Genomic DNA, 14,830 nt, shown 5'->3' with positions numbered 1-14,830 from the left:
TGTGCGAAGTTCGTGCATAAGCACCATCATTATTCTCAACACGGCCCGTGTGAGGCAGGCTGCCCTGAAGTCTGGCAGGTCGGTGATGCATTGCGGTCGTGGCTCGCCTTCCGAAATGTAGGCCAGGCATCCCGAGTTTTCTCGGCAGCAGCAGTTCTCCTCCTCGGTTGGCATTAGCTTGCACCGATTGCATGTGCACCAGGTGGAGACGCCGTCCATGCGACTAGGCCAAGGCTCTTCATCTGTTGATTCGTCCAGCCAACTGCCGTCCGAATCCCCATCGTTTTCACATGCTTCCCTTTCCAGTAGTTCCTCCTCGGTATACTCGGGCTCGTACATCTAGGGCATTATTGTAGCCATTGTGTGGTAAACAAAGTAAAATAATTTACCGAGATGGTACAGGTGTTCACACGGGCTACAAGTGGAGAAGGTAGCTGACCAGAGCACAGAAACGAGTCACAAAATACTCTAAGTAACAGAGAGAGAGGAATGGAATGGAAAATCTGCTGCTGTGTGTTGTGAAACGGTCTGTTTATACTTATTGAGGAAAGAGGCGTCCTGCCATTTCCATGGCGACACGTCATTAGCTGAAGCGCAGCGAATGTTGACACAAGACGTGCTTTGGCGTTGGGAAATGGGCGGTACGAGTCTGCTGATGACAGGCTCAGGGGCGGGGATATGATTTAGTACTGCAAAAGCAGGTCAGCCAGGGCGATGGGGGAAATGATAGGATTATCACAAAATGGCAGCTCCCTGGTGCCTGTTTTCGCGTGCGTTTAATGGATGAAAACTCGGGTAAGGTCCATAGGAAAGTTTTCTAAAATCGAGCCACTTAGGCTTAAAAAAACATGGCCGACTCGTAGGGACAATAACATTTTTTACTAGACCATGCCTTTAAACCTTTTGCCATTTTACGGCCAGGTAGTATGTACCATTATGTATCACTCTAAGATCTCTAAGATAAACTCAGAGGGTGAGTTCCAACAAATGAAAATTCTTCTGAAAACTTCCAACACCTGTAAGTATATAACCTGCTACACATTGTTTCATTTTTGTGCATATCCCGACAGGGGATTACTGTATATTGGCTTGGTTCTGGCTCAGTTTCTATAGGTTGAATTTGTTCACACCCCTTCTTTCATTCCATGCAACAGCCACATGTATTTTATTTCCATTGCATGGCATCCTTTGACCTTGGACGTCTGCTTACAGTCACAGTGATTTGGTGAAATGGGCCTATACACAATGGTATTAATGCTACATATGGTGATCCATTCTTGTATGAAATGTATATCATATTACATTGATATCGTAACCATATTTTTCTTAGTTTACTGAGGAACAATTCTATGTGATGCCACTTCCTGTTTTGTCACTTTGGGGGGAAAGGTGGTGTGCCATCACTTCCAGTAATGTCACTTTGGGGAGGCGGTGTAACATTACATCACTTCCTGTGATGTCATCAGAGGTCAAGGGTTGTATGATGTCAATTCCACTACCCCGATATTTTTTGGTGAAATGACATCCCTGTCATAGGAAAAAGGAATATTGAAATGGTCTTCAATCACTTGATTGACTCTTTCTCCCACACATGCGGCCATTCCAATATTATATATTTATGAAAACTAGGAATTCGTTAGAATGATTAAAATTAATAAACAACGAGCCAAACAAATTGCAAATGGATGATTGCAATGGAGCATGTACGTCAATCAATGATGTGTAATTAAGCAAGGCCACTAAACAAATCATATTCTTTCAGTTAAAGATATATTTTGTTGTCTATGAATTGTATTACATTATCTTTCAATATGCACTCATTTGTAGTGATAGACCGCACAGAATATTGTTTTCAATAGTAAATAAAAAAATGTCTGAAATAATGCTACAGAATCACCAAACACAGAGTCACAGTACTTTGGTTGAAGACGTGTATGACACTGTTACATTACAACATTTAGTGGGTGGTCTGGACTGAATAAACATCCCATTGGTGTCTCAAGAGGCACATGGCTAAATTGCCATAATGCCTAAATAATGTATGATAATACCCATCGGCCCTGTTTCCCTCCTTCATCACCGTCCTTCCTAAAAACATGAAGGTTATGTCTCCTTCCACAGATAACATTGTAAAGATGATTCAATAAAAACTCATATCCATGCCCTCTCCTACCACATCATTCAAATGGTTTAATTCGTATTAGCTGTCCACTTGCCAACATTATAAATACCCTAGTTTGCTGATGTGGGATAAGTTGTATGGATGAAAAATGGGAGGATAATGAGGGTAATGGGGAATACCACATAAGATATAGATAATGCGTTGTGCTGTCCTTCCTTGTCACCTTAACGCCTAAGAATGTGAGAACTTGCATACAAAACACATTGGTGCTGATACACTGAGCTCAGCAACCTGGAACTGACCCTTGTTTCAGAACTTAAGCCAGGTGAAATGTATAGTCTGAAGAAATTGTGGAAGGTCACACTGATGTCCCAGCTCAGCAAATATCATTAGGAATACCCTTGAGAGTCTGTAATGCCATCATGTCGATCTCCCTTGGCCTATATGAGGAGTTAGGCATTTCCCACTATCCCATATTCTTTCATAATAGTCCATTTACCATGTGAGTCAAAGTAGCTAGGGAGGACTTCAAACACCACCCCCTTTCCCAAATGAGACAAATGTGAAAAAGTATGTGTTGAAAAGGTAAATGAGAACAGGCCCGCACACATACAGATACATTAACAACAAGTCCACTGACCCAGAACCAACAATGGCAACAGTATTTCCTCATCTAATGGACATGATTAGCATATCGTAGGCAAAACATTTGGGCAGTCTCAGGGAACCAAATCGTCACATGAGATTTTACAAGAGGACAACACTATGGAAATCCAGATCTCACTGACTCCCAAAAGACTGCATTGGCAACCATAAACAATTCTTTATGTAACAATCAATCTAGACCCACTTCTGAAAGTGGTTACATTGGAGGACATAAAAGGACTTCCAAATCAACAGAAAATCCCAAAGGGGATTCAGAGTTTCACAATGTGCATTTGGAAGAATAAAACCCTCAATAACCTTAGGTAAACACCTCCAAAGCCCCGGGACTGGGAACCGAGATCTGCCATGCCAAAATTAAATTGGGCCTCATTAAGAGTCCTGCGGTAGCTTGCCGGAAAAACCGACAGGCTGCCACCAGACCGGTAATTTCATTCCGCCTCTGTGATTGCCAGAATCACCGGGGCATTACAACCCTGGTGACCTGGTAATTCTGGAGGCGGAATTCTGTAAAGCCCATCCCCATGGAATCTCCATGGGGATGGGGACCATGGAAAACACTGGTTCCGTCTATGACAGAGCCAGTGTTTCCATATCCGCCTGCAGATGGGTGGTGTTACTTCCGCAAGGTCAGACCTCACCAAGCCAAAGGATACATATTGTATTAACAGTATTTTTCAATATAATTATAGAGATGATCAGCACAATTCTAAATCTTGGCCACATACAATATTACGCTTATTTATGATTTGCCCAATGCAGGATGGAAAAACCCACCTGAATCTTTACGCCTCTACATTCTGAATTACATCATTATGTACCGCTGAAAAGGAGAAGAGATTTCCCATTGCACAATTCAACATGCCAATGCAATCACAGCATCTACCTTGGTGTGCCCTGACACTTGACATATGCCTTGTCACTGTTTGTTCTGTTCATACCAAGGCGGCAGAACCCTTAGCTAAAGATTCCAGTGCCAGATCATCTGCTGCATATTCTCTCCTATCGGAAGAGTTCTTATGTTCCAGCTGTGAATGCTGGCTGTGGCATGACTGGTGTTCCCTCATTGTCCCCCAAACCAACATGCAGTTGTGCGTTTTAAAGATCTCCAGGTTCAGGGGTTTCAGAAGGATGCCATTGATCAAATGATTGGCCTCCAATTAATTTCAAAATAAATACCTTTGATCAGTAGAATCATCACCTCTCATACAATCATCACCTCTCAATGTTCTAGTCTCAGTAGGATTTGTTTGCAATCTTCTTCATTATCCATTTTTTTAATAATTAATGTTGATCCTGAATCATGGATTGGGTCTTGTACAGGAAGTGCTGGTTTAGATCCTGTGTACATGATTTTAAGCACTGCACATTCTCATATACTAGATTCCTAAGGGCCAACTCCTCTGCTGCCATTGAATGTTGAGCGATCAAGTTAGTTAGAGACTATGCAAAGATTCATCCGGATCATCACCTCTGCCTTGCAGTTAATCAGAAGGATAACTTCTCGTCTTTTCACTCTCCTTTTGGTTTATTTTCAATAGTCTTCAGAACAGGAACCAAGGCCACATATTGCACCTCGCAACTGCTTAAAGATCTACTTCTACTTCAGTCACTGGGTCGGTAACTCTCACTTTTTTTTTAAACTTAAGCTCTTAAGCTCCTGAGGTAGTGGGCCATCTACAGCTCCTGTGCATGGGAGAACTGCCACACCAGGTATGGGGGTTCCCCAGTGCAGTCCTCACCCATCAGGGTGAAGGCTGGGTCAGGGCTTACAGTGTGAGAAGGAAGCGCTCAGTAGGGGTTAGAGCTGGTCGTGACATGTGTCACTTGTCACATGCCATGTTCAGCTCCAACCCCTTCTCCTCGGGCTTCCTTGCGGCTCATATACATATACAGGAAACAGGAAGCTCTCCCAGCTTCCAGGTTCCTGTTTGACAGCAGCATGGAGGAGCTGAGGGTGTCTTGGAGTGATGGATCAAAGTACGAAAAATAGGAAAGAAGGCCTTAATAAAAAATGTGACGTGTTTTTTGCATGTGTGAAGTGCGTGTCAGATGTATGTATGTGCTATGGGTAAGTGAGTGGTGGGTGAATGACATGAAATGTGATAGTGCGTGTGCTTGAATGTTCTGGGTGGGTGGATGTTTCTTTGTCAAGAATGCAGTGAGAGTGGATGCAAGAGAAGGTGTATGAGTGAGTGACTGAAAGGTGAATGAGTATGAATGTGATAGTGCTCTAGATGGGTACATGTCTGTATGGAGAATGCAGTGTGAGTGGACACGAAAGATGGTGTACAGGTCAGTGAATGGTGGGTGAATGAGTAGGAATGTGATAGTGTCTGTTTGAATGTTCTGGGTGGGTGTGTTCCTGTGTGGAGAATGCAGTGCAAGTGGACCTGAGAGGTTTATGGGTGAGTGAATGTTGGGTGAGTGAGCAGGAATGTGAGTGTGTGTGCGGAAATGTTCTGGGTGGGTGCCAGTGTAAGTGTATGTGAGAGAAAGTAGATGGGTGAGTGACTGGTGGTTGAATGGGTATAAATGTGATTGTGCGTGCGAATGTTCTAGGTGGGTGGGTGCATGCTTGCGTGGAGAATGCAGTGTGAATGAATGATTGAATGTGGAGATTGCAGTGTGTGAATGAATGTGGAGATTGCAGTGTGTGTGAATGAATGTGGAGGTGTGTGTGTGTGTGTGAGTGTGTGTTTGAGAGAGGCCCTGGGAGACTAGGGATCACTAGAGCATTGTTGACACATCCTTTGTTGACTTTGCATGTTTTACTGGTATTTTCTGGCAAACCCAAGTTCATGTTTGTCATTACCTGGCTAGACTGGTATTTTGGTACAGTCAGTCTTGCCATTGCTTACTGTGGCATGACATTTATTAGTCGGCATCTTTGATAGTTGGTGAAGTGGCACAGCGAGTAGAGTGCTTGCTTTGACATGTGCAGAGCCTGCTAACGCAGGTTCGAATCCCGGCGGGGCCAAACAAAGCCTTTCATCATTCCGAGGTCGATAAATGAGCACCACACACTGTGGGTAATAAGTGCCAAATTATTATTAAAATATAACAAGAGTGATAAGTAGTATTGACCTACTAGACTGACGTTTTGACCCGCAGCCTGTATATTTCTTACTGTGGCTTGATTTGTATTAACTGAGTATCTATGATGAAGCAAGGATGGTAAGTGTTCTTATGGGTCTAGACTGGCTTACATGTGAACCAGTTTGGATTTGTTTTCTTATTGTGACATGTCACTTTTAATGGCCAAACCAACAGGAGTATTTTCTTACATATGAGTGCTGGTATATATTCATAGCCAGCTTTGTGTCTAGTAGCAGTAAAGATACTATAAAACACATCTCAAAGTGAACCTGAGTATGTTCTTAAATGGGAAAACTACCATATGTTGGTGGAGCCTTCATGGAAATGTTTGGGCACAACCAGAATGACGATATTTTTTATACTGGCATATTTTGAATGGACCGGCATGACAATGCATTGGGAAATACACTTTTGGTGACTTGCATCCATTGTACTTCTTTTTTTTCCATTATTTACCCTACACCCTACAAAACCGATTGCAAACTAGCTAGATTTCTACCCAAATGTTCACAGAACGTGTGCTGTGTATTGCACTATTTTAACCCATTATTCAAAACATTTTCTCTTGGGAGGGAGAAGAATCCCCCTGATCTCCCCCAAACCTGTTTTCGTTAGTTCTGCCCCCTCTCTCTGCTCAGTCACAATGGCATATTTCTGGCAAATATTTACACCCTGCAATAAAACAACTCACCATCCACCACTGGTGGGTAGGATATGTTGGGACCAGGCACCGACCCCTCCTTTCACTTGGAGTAGTGCATGCCACTGCAGCGGCATAATCATCATGGACATTGCACACACATGGTGCTCTGTGCGGCCCTGTTTGTGGCCTGTGCTGTGCTTTGTTAAGGAGCTTGGGGTGCAGACCCTCAGCATGGCTCGAAGAGGGGTCCCCAAATTTTGTTCTATGCCACTGATTGATCTCTGCTCACCTTGAACGCAATCAAGTGTAATTTGAATGGTCGAGAGGGGCCACAAACACAACTGGGACCATGATTTGGGGCAACACAGTTTAAGAAAATAAGCATTGGGCACAGAGTCTCAGAAGAGAGAGAGCCATGGAGTGACCCACGCCTCCCCAATCAAACTACTTCTTGGAAAGGGCTTTGTGGAAGCTTCATTCACTGGCTGGTCCTGGGGTGGGAGGGGTCATTGAATAACGCACCTCAAACATAGAGCTCTGAAAATCGTAGATGCATTGAGCCTTACTCTTATTGGAAGTGAAGGACCCCCTCCAACCCCTCAATGGGGAAGACATGTGGTTGCTTGTCACATAACTTAAAAATAAATGCACACGGAGACAGATGGCCTCAGCTTACACTCACACAATATGTTTCTTCTATTGTAGTGGTAGTTGATTCATAGATGCATTTATAATCAGGGAATTGTGTTGATACTAAATACTGGTCAATGATTTAATTTTGAGGACTTGTTCATGCAGAATGTTGCACCTGAGTAAACAGACAGCGCACGCCTCCACAGGTCAGTGCTTTTTTGACTTGTTTATCAAATCAGTGTAACAGATTACAAGAATTTCTGTTTCCATTGATCTATAGATCACTTGTGTAAAACACAAGTGAAACACTTGTGTACGAGCTCAATACAAATTAAATGTCAATATCAATATTGATGTTTCGTACATTAGCTGTAGCCTGCGTTAGAGATTTTGGTTACCCTGTTACAAGTACTGCATTGTGTATGTGTTAAATATAGGATTCACGTCGAATCTGGAAAATTACATTCCCCAAATGTGTGATAGTGAACAAATCTCACCTCCCTCTGTGCCTCAGTTCTTATATCCGGCTGAAAGAAGAACACCTGGAAACACAGGTGTTAGACACATCTGAAGGGCATGTACCATCACTTCCGGTGATGTCACTTGGGGTGGGGCTCAAATGGCATAACTTCCTGTAATGTCATCATGGGGTCAAGGGGCATTTGATGTCACTTCCGCTACCCCTGACATTTTCGTGAAATGACTTCCCTGAGATCTTCTCTCTTAATATGTCTCTCTTCTTATTGTACATTATTGTACTGCTTTTCCTTATGGTGAAGAGTCAAAGTCAAACGTGTTTTCCATAATATCACAGTCAAGGGATCCAAAATACATGACCTCATGGTCCTTTCCCAACTAAAAAAACATTTAGGACCAAACATTATCACATTCATTAAAGATAATACATCATACGAAATAAAATTAAATCCTTCTGACCTAGGTGTATGCAGCAGTAAACTGTCTATGTCTGGCCCTGGTTTTGCAGTTCATTACAACATTAATATAGGGGCCAATGAGATTACTCCAAAATTCAGACAGACTAAATCAACACTTAAACCAGTTAATCAGCAGTTCACAGAGAGCGTTATCATATATGGCCCCATCATACTTTTGGCAGAATCCCCCAGGGAAAATCACCAAACTTGAGTAATATTACGATTTGGTCTTACTCCTCCTTGTGAAGTACTATTCCCCCAATCGAACTCTACACTCGTAATATGGCGGTGCAGTAAAATGGCAATAAATATATTGCCACCTTTTTTTTACAGCACTGCCATAGTCTAGTTGAGGCCAAGGAATTTTAAATTCTTCTCTTAATTTGTATTCCAAAGGCGAGGAAAGATTACACAGCTTAATCAGCACATCAATTAAAAACAGTTTTGATAGCATGTCTACAACAATGAATTTGAGTAGTATGAAGAAGCTGTAAGACATGATGCCTCCTCATCACATCACATCATTGCAGACTTATAGCACATGAATGGGCTTTTTTTCACATTCCATTGTCCATTTTCTTTTCAATATCCATTTCTAAGGCCTTTGTTTATTTCCAATGAAATGGTAGGCTTAATTACGGGTCCGGCAGTAAACCTGCCGGTGCCACTGGCAGGTTGCTGCCAGACCCTTAAATATTTACCGGAGCCACTGGGAGATTACAACCCGGTGGCCCAGAAATTCAGGCACCAGTAAAATGTAAGTCCCCATTCCCAAAGAGTCCACTGTTAGCAACGTTGCTGGTGCTTCTGTGACCGGTCTGCGTACCGTGGCCACTGTGCCCGGCAGGGTCACACCTGTCGGGCATGGCAGCTCCGGCAAGCTCCGGCAAGCACACCTGTATTATGCCGGTCCGGAAACAACAGTGCTGGTAAGCTTGCCGGTACCTTTGTTTACACACTGGCAGGGTCATAATGAGGCCCACTGTGTCCTTACTGTATTTCATTTCCTCTCTATCTTCCCAGGATTTGGAATTATACATTGTTTCAACAGAAGATTTTTCATTCTTCAGGATTAAGGTTTTGTTACGCATGTCCATGCCAATCTGTTTGCCAGGAAGCTGTGTTAAGGGCAAAATAAACATGTGACAAAGTATGTCTAATAATAAGAGTCATGCAATGGAAATCAGAATATTATTTAAGACAGTTTAAATTGTGATAGTAACAGTAATTTGGTGTTGGGGGATGCTGAATCTTTCCACATAAAAGCATTTGTATGAAGTTGTTTATGCTTCTGGTGTGGTACGGATTATCCCAATTGTTCCACTTGAAATTGAATAATTGGTAGTCCTACAACTCAAAGCAATGTTTTATTGAAGGCAGACAAAAAACGATTTTAACTTGCTCATTGGCTAAGGGAGACAGACCCTTGGCATGTTCAACGAAGGTAGTTATACAATTATAGTAATTAAGACCTGGATTAACATGTATTGAATTTAAGCTTTACCAGTTCTTCTGCTGTTTGTTTGGGACTTCCCCTCAGGTGCTAGTTGATAGAATGTGGGCCTCACAGCAGCTAATGCGTTGCATTAGACCCTACACACGCGGTGATGACTTTTAAACACACAGCTAAACCTACTGGATATGTCTAAGATTTCAGGGACAGAGATTTCTGGATGTGTGCTACAGATTTGGCCCAAGAATGTTAACTTGAGTGATCCTGTTATGGTGCTCTTGCATTGTATGAGGTTTCTGTCCTAATCCCTATCCATGCAGGAAGGAAGTGGATTTAGGAATAATCGAGCCTAAAGTAAACGAATACAAGAAAGGCAAATATATAAGATATGCAGCAGAAAGATGGAGGATGCATGGAAGAAGCTAGATACTGTCTCACTAGAGAAAACAATTGTTACTGTGTTTTTTAGTGGGTGGACATGGGTGTTTATGTATCTAAATCGTATGTCAAATGGCATGTACATTCCTGAAACACAGTGGCAATGCATAGAGCAATTTATTTTTATAAATTATCATTTTGGTTTTTCAGAATGCTGTGGCTGGAGACATGCCAACACATGTGTTCCTATATCCTAATGATGGATTTTGTAATCATGCTTCAGGGAGAGAAGCGAGGTATTTGCAGTATATTCCAGGCATGCACCTAACAACAATCATCTGGCACCACCCTACAAATGCAAAGTTTCCTCTTATGATTGTCATCTGTCAATGGTGTAGAAGCCCTGGCTTTTTTGATTTTCAGTAATAAGAAAATGATATGGAAAATTCTCTCCCAGAAAGGGTGGTCTGCTGACCAGACCCCCCTGCAGCAAGATCTATGCCATAAGCATGTTGTACACCTGTGATCCGCTGCATCAGTATCCTGAACTTCAGTGCCTTTTCTCCAGTGGCACAGAGTCACAGATACCCTCTGACAACTGCAGTGACAACCAAGTCACTTTAGCGCAAAAGCTGCATTTACGATAGGCACCCCTGCTCCTAAAACCACATAACTATTGGAGTTACTATCCTATTAGCATCTGTACATTTTAAATGTAAGCCAGACCTGAGTTTAAGGTATGGTGGCTAGTTTCTCTCATACTAATTACAGTCACAAAACAAATGAATATCATTCATGTGTCAACACGGTGAGCCCAGCTCAGCTGTGGAAGTGTTATGTATATTCTGGTCAGATGACCTGGCTCTGCCAGTTTGCAGCGCAGGAGACTGAAAGGCTGCACCACTCATTTGATTCTTTTTGAGGTCTGATAATACCTCCCTCCAGCAGGAGCTGTTGAGGGAAACACACACCAATGGGCACACCCACCCCAAAAGGACTGGTGTCACACAATGGTGCTGCATATCAAAAGGGATGTTTGATGCTATTGACAAAAAGAGGGGACAGAGTTAGTGTAGTGAGAGGGAGCTCCACATAGTTGGAGGAAGATTCCATCATTTTCTTTTCTCTCTATCTCTCTTCCTTCTTGTCCCCCCAATTCCTTTAATTCAAAGCAATTTGGGTAGGATGTCAGAAGGCAAAGAGCACTTGTCTCAAGGACAGGGATTGCACTCTTAAGCCGGCTTGCTTTAGTCCTATCACCTGTAGACTTGTGCCTTTTGAAATAACCCTATTTTTTTCGTTCACCCTTGAAGAAAAACCTGAGGAAGTATGCATTGGACCTCTGTAGGCATAGTTACATTTCCAAAGCCTTGAGCCAGTCAAGTGCAGACGGAATGTCCAAGGCAGAGGCAAGCTCTGTTCCCGGCACATCCCCAGGGCACATTGGGGGTGACCTGCTGCTGGAGCAGGACCTGTATCTCTACCAGTCACACTGCCGCCCAGAAACTCATCATGTTGATTGACTCCTGAAAGTGTGTGCCAACCTCCCTTGTATTGGAAGACCAAGAGCAAGAGCAAATCTTCAATCTCTGGAGTGGACTCACACACCAGAGAATCAAGACAACCAGGATCTCTGTATTGTCACCATCCAACGGCTGTGTACCAGTCCCTTTGGCACTCGAGTGATCTTGAACCTGTTGTACTGCACGCTCACACCAGTTTTCCATAGCACTGCACCAGCTCAGCCTGTCCTTGCCTCAGCTCCAACATGAAGTTAATTGCTGAAAATCCTGAAGTTGAACCACCTTTTGAACATCAAAACTCGAACCAACCATGGCAGTCTCAGAACCACAATGACCGAATGATACATCTAACCGCCCGACTCATCTTTGCCATTGAGCCAACTGCTGAACCAACCCTGGTGGCCATCACAATCAGCACTTCATCAGCACTTAATTGAGTACCCATTGAGCCAACCATATAGAACACTTGATAGATTCACCAGCTTCTTTGCCATTGCACTGACTGTCAAAGAAGCATTTGTGGATTCTACAATCCACCTCACTTCAAACAGCCATGACCTAAGCTCAACACCTACTTGGCACTGGTCCTCATCTGGAAAAATGCGACCACCGATATCAGCCTGATTTGAACCACACAAACAGTGTCAAAGAGCATGGTCAATGCTTTTCGACTGCCAAGATAAGTGAAAGGTATTATTGACTGGTGACTCTCTACTTGGTCCAACTTTGGGCCCTAGAGACTGGCGTAGTATTCTTTAATCCCTTTTCGCACGAGAACATAGTCTTTTAAAAAAAACATTGTGTGTTTTTTTTTGCCTTTCACTATCTAGATTGCTGCATCTGTCTAGCTTTGACTATTCTTTGTTTTGTCCACAAGGGTTGCTCTTGTGTAGTGTTTTCTTTTTTTTAATTTAGTTATCATTCCAGACAGTGGCCTTCATTCTGAGTATGGTGGTCTGTAAATAAGGGTACTGTTAGCAATGTACCACACCCTTTCTGGACTGCCATACTACAACAATGCCGGTAATGGCAACAGATCCCCGGCAGTCCTGACCTGTCAGGTTTTTTTTGCCCCTACTGGCATTATTGTCATGAAAGCACTGGCACCATTAGCAAAGGTGCAAGTGCTTCCGTGTCGCTGAATGATTGCATGAATTTGGAGCAACTCTGGTTGGAGAGCAAGGGGCAGTACACCTAGGACCAGATTAAGTTCTGATTCCTTTTTGTCTTGGCAAGTGCTTCCGTGTCCCCATCCAATGGAGTCCTAAAGGGTTGCCGGTAAACTGCCGCCGATCGTCAGGTTTTCCTTGCAAACCTGTAATGAGGCCCAGTGTGTTTAATTAAAGTATATAATATATATATATATATATATATATATATATATATATATATATATATATATATATATATATATATATATATAGTTTAGCACCTTGATTGGACATTCCCTTTATTTTTTGACTGTCATATTTTGCTGTTTAGGTTGCTACTGGATCAAATTCACACTCCTCTTGAGTGTTTAGCCTTCCCTCAACCCATATTACCACAAAAGGCAAAGGTCTTGAGTTGTGATCTCATCTGGAGATCACATGGAATAGAAGGTTGAGTGAGGTTCTATTCTCAATAGTGGAGAGTTGAGAGATTGTTGAACGAGGAGAAGGACAGTGCACCCTGTTATATATTTCTTGAAGAATGAAGGATAAAATGGAATTTAAAAAATACCTGCTGGTCTGCAGTGATGTTACTATGGGAATAGTGAACATATGATAATTGGCAACCAGGTTGACACATCTCGCAGCATTAATTTCTTGGGGCAAACTCTCCACTCGACGGAGTCCTCCAATATTTGTTTGTTTATTTATTTATTTCTAATGCGCACCAGACTCAAGGGTATCATGGAGCAACAATTACAGGATATGCAAGGCTTAGGTTCACCAATTACACAATAAAGTATATTACAGGACATAGACAAAACAGATATAAAAGTTATCCATACTAGTGTTGTGCATTGCACGAGAAACTTTGTACAGGTCTTTTTTGATCTGTGGTAGTTTCGTGCAGTGGCACGAGAAACTTCGAGTGGGCTTATTTTACGTCCATTCTAGTGTCATGTTATGGCATGAGAAACTTTGCATGTTTTTAAACCATGCTCGGTTCACATAGAGGCACAAGTAAATTCATGCAGCTGTTTATAAGATTTATTCTAGGATTGCATATGAGAAACTTTGTGCTGCTCTTTTCGATTTCGATTTAGGTTCACACAGTGGCATGAGAGACCTTGAGCCGTTTTTTTTGATTCATGCTAGGTTAGTGCAGCGGCACAAGATACTTTGTGATGCTCTTTTTGATTTGTGCTAGATTTGTGCCACTCTTTTCAATATGCTGGGGTGGTGAAATGGCAGATTGTGTGAAAACAGAATCGAAATTTTACAGATTTTGCGTCCACGGCTGGTGGAAAATAATTTCACAATTTTGCTCAGCCCCAGTGCTGACTAATTGCCTTGGGAGGATTAGTCAGACAACATTAGAGTTAGAAAAATAAATCCTCCAGGTCAGTGATTGTGCCATGCAATACTGAATTCCGAAAAGAATGTTCTGTCTTTTGCCAATACGCTTTTGTTTTTACATGCAAGTATACCTACCTCCTAAATGTGGAGTTAATAGAGGCACTATGCAAATATATTCAACAATACCCCGACCATGTTTTATACATAGAAGGCAAGTCGAGATTTCCCTGCCTTCATTTGTAATAAATATTATTAATTGTTTTGTAGTGTAAGAGTGTTAATTTTGCTGGAGTTAGCGATGTGGGCATTAATCATATATATTTCAGCAGATCATCTCTTAAGATACTTTGTTGTAGTTGATATTACAGGATCTGTGGTAGTGACCCTATAGTTATGGTTGAGTTGCTCTACCCATATGAAGAGTACTTTTTGTGTGGCTTATAACTTATGCGTTGTTTGCTAAATCCACACGAAACTGCACAAGAAAAAGCATAGACCTGACTCTACATTGCTTTGGTGCAGTGTTGTCAAGAGGGTGCAAAGTTGTAAAGGGAGTTTCAAAACATTTCAAATCGGAATACAGAGGAATGGACGGAAATTATACTTGCTGCTACATCCCAAAACACTGGACGGATTAGCATCAAATTTGTGCGAGGAGCAGAAGCCTGGTTCCAAAAGTGTGGTTTTGCAAATTTGATGTTAATATGTCCAGAACACTTTTTTTAAATGACCAAATGTAGATAAATAAAATAAGGGATATCTCTGTCTGCAGACTCACTTCCTGGTTCAGTGTCCAAGAACTCCTCACGATCTACCACGGAGCCGTGGAGCGTTCACAGACATCATACATACCTGCTGATTTCTCAATAAAAAA

Source organism: Ambystoma mexicanum, chromosome 3q (assembly GCF_040938575.1).
Source record: "Ambystoma mexicanum isolate Mex_15411 chromosome 3q, UKY_AmexF1_1, whole genome shotgun sequence".
NCBI lineage: Eukaryota > Metazoa > Chordata > Amphibia > Caudata > Ambystomatidae > Ambystoma > Ambystoma mexicanum.
The sequence above is the reverse complement of the archived record's forward strand: the minus strand, read 5'-3'. Positions refer to the sequence as shown.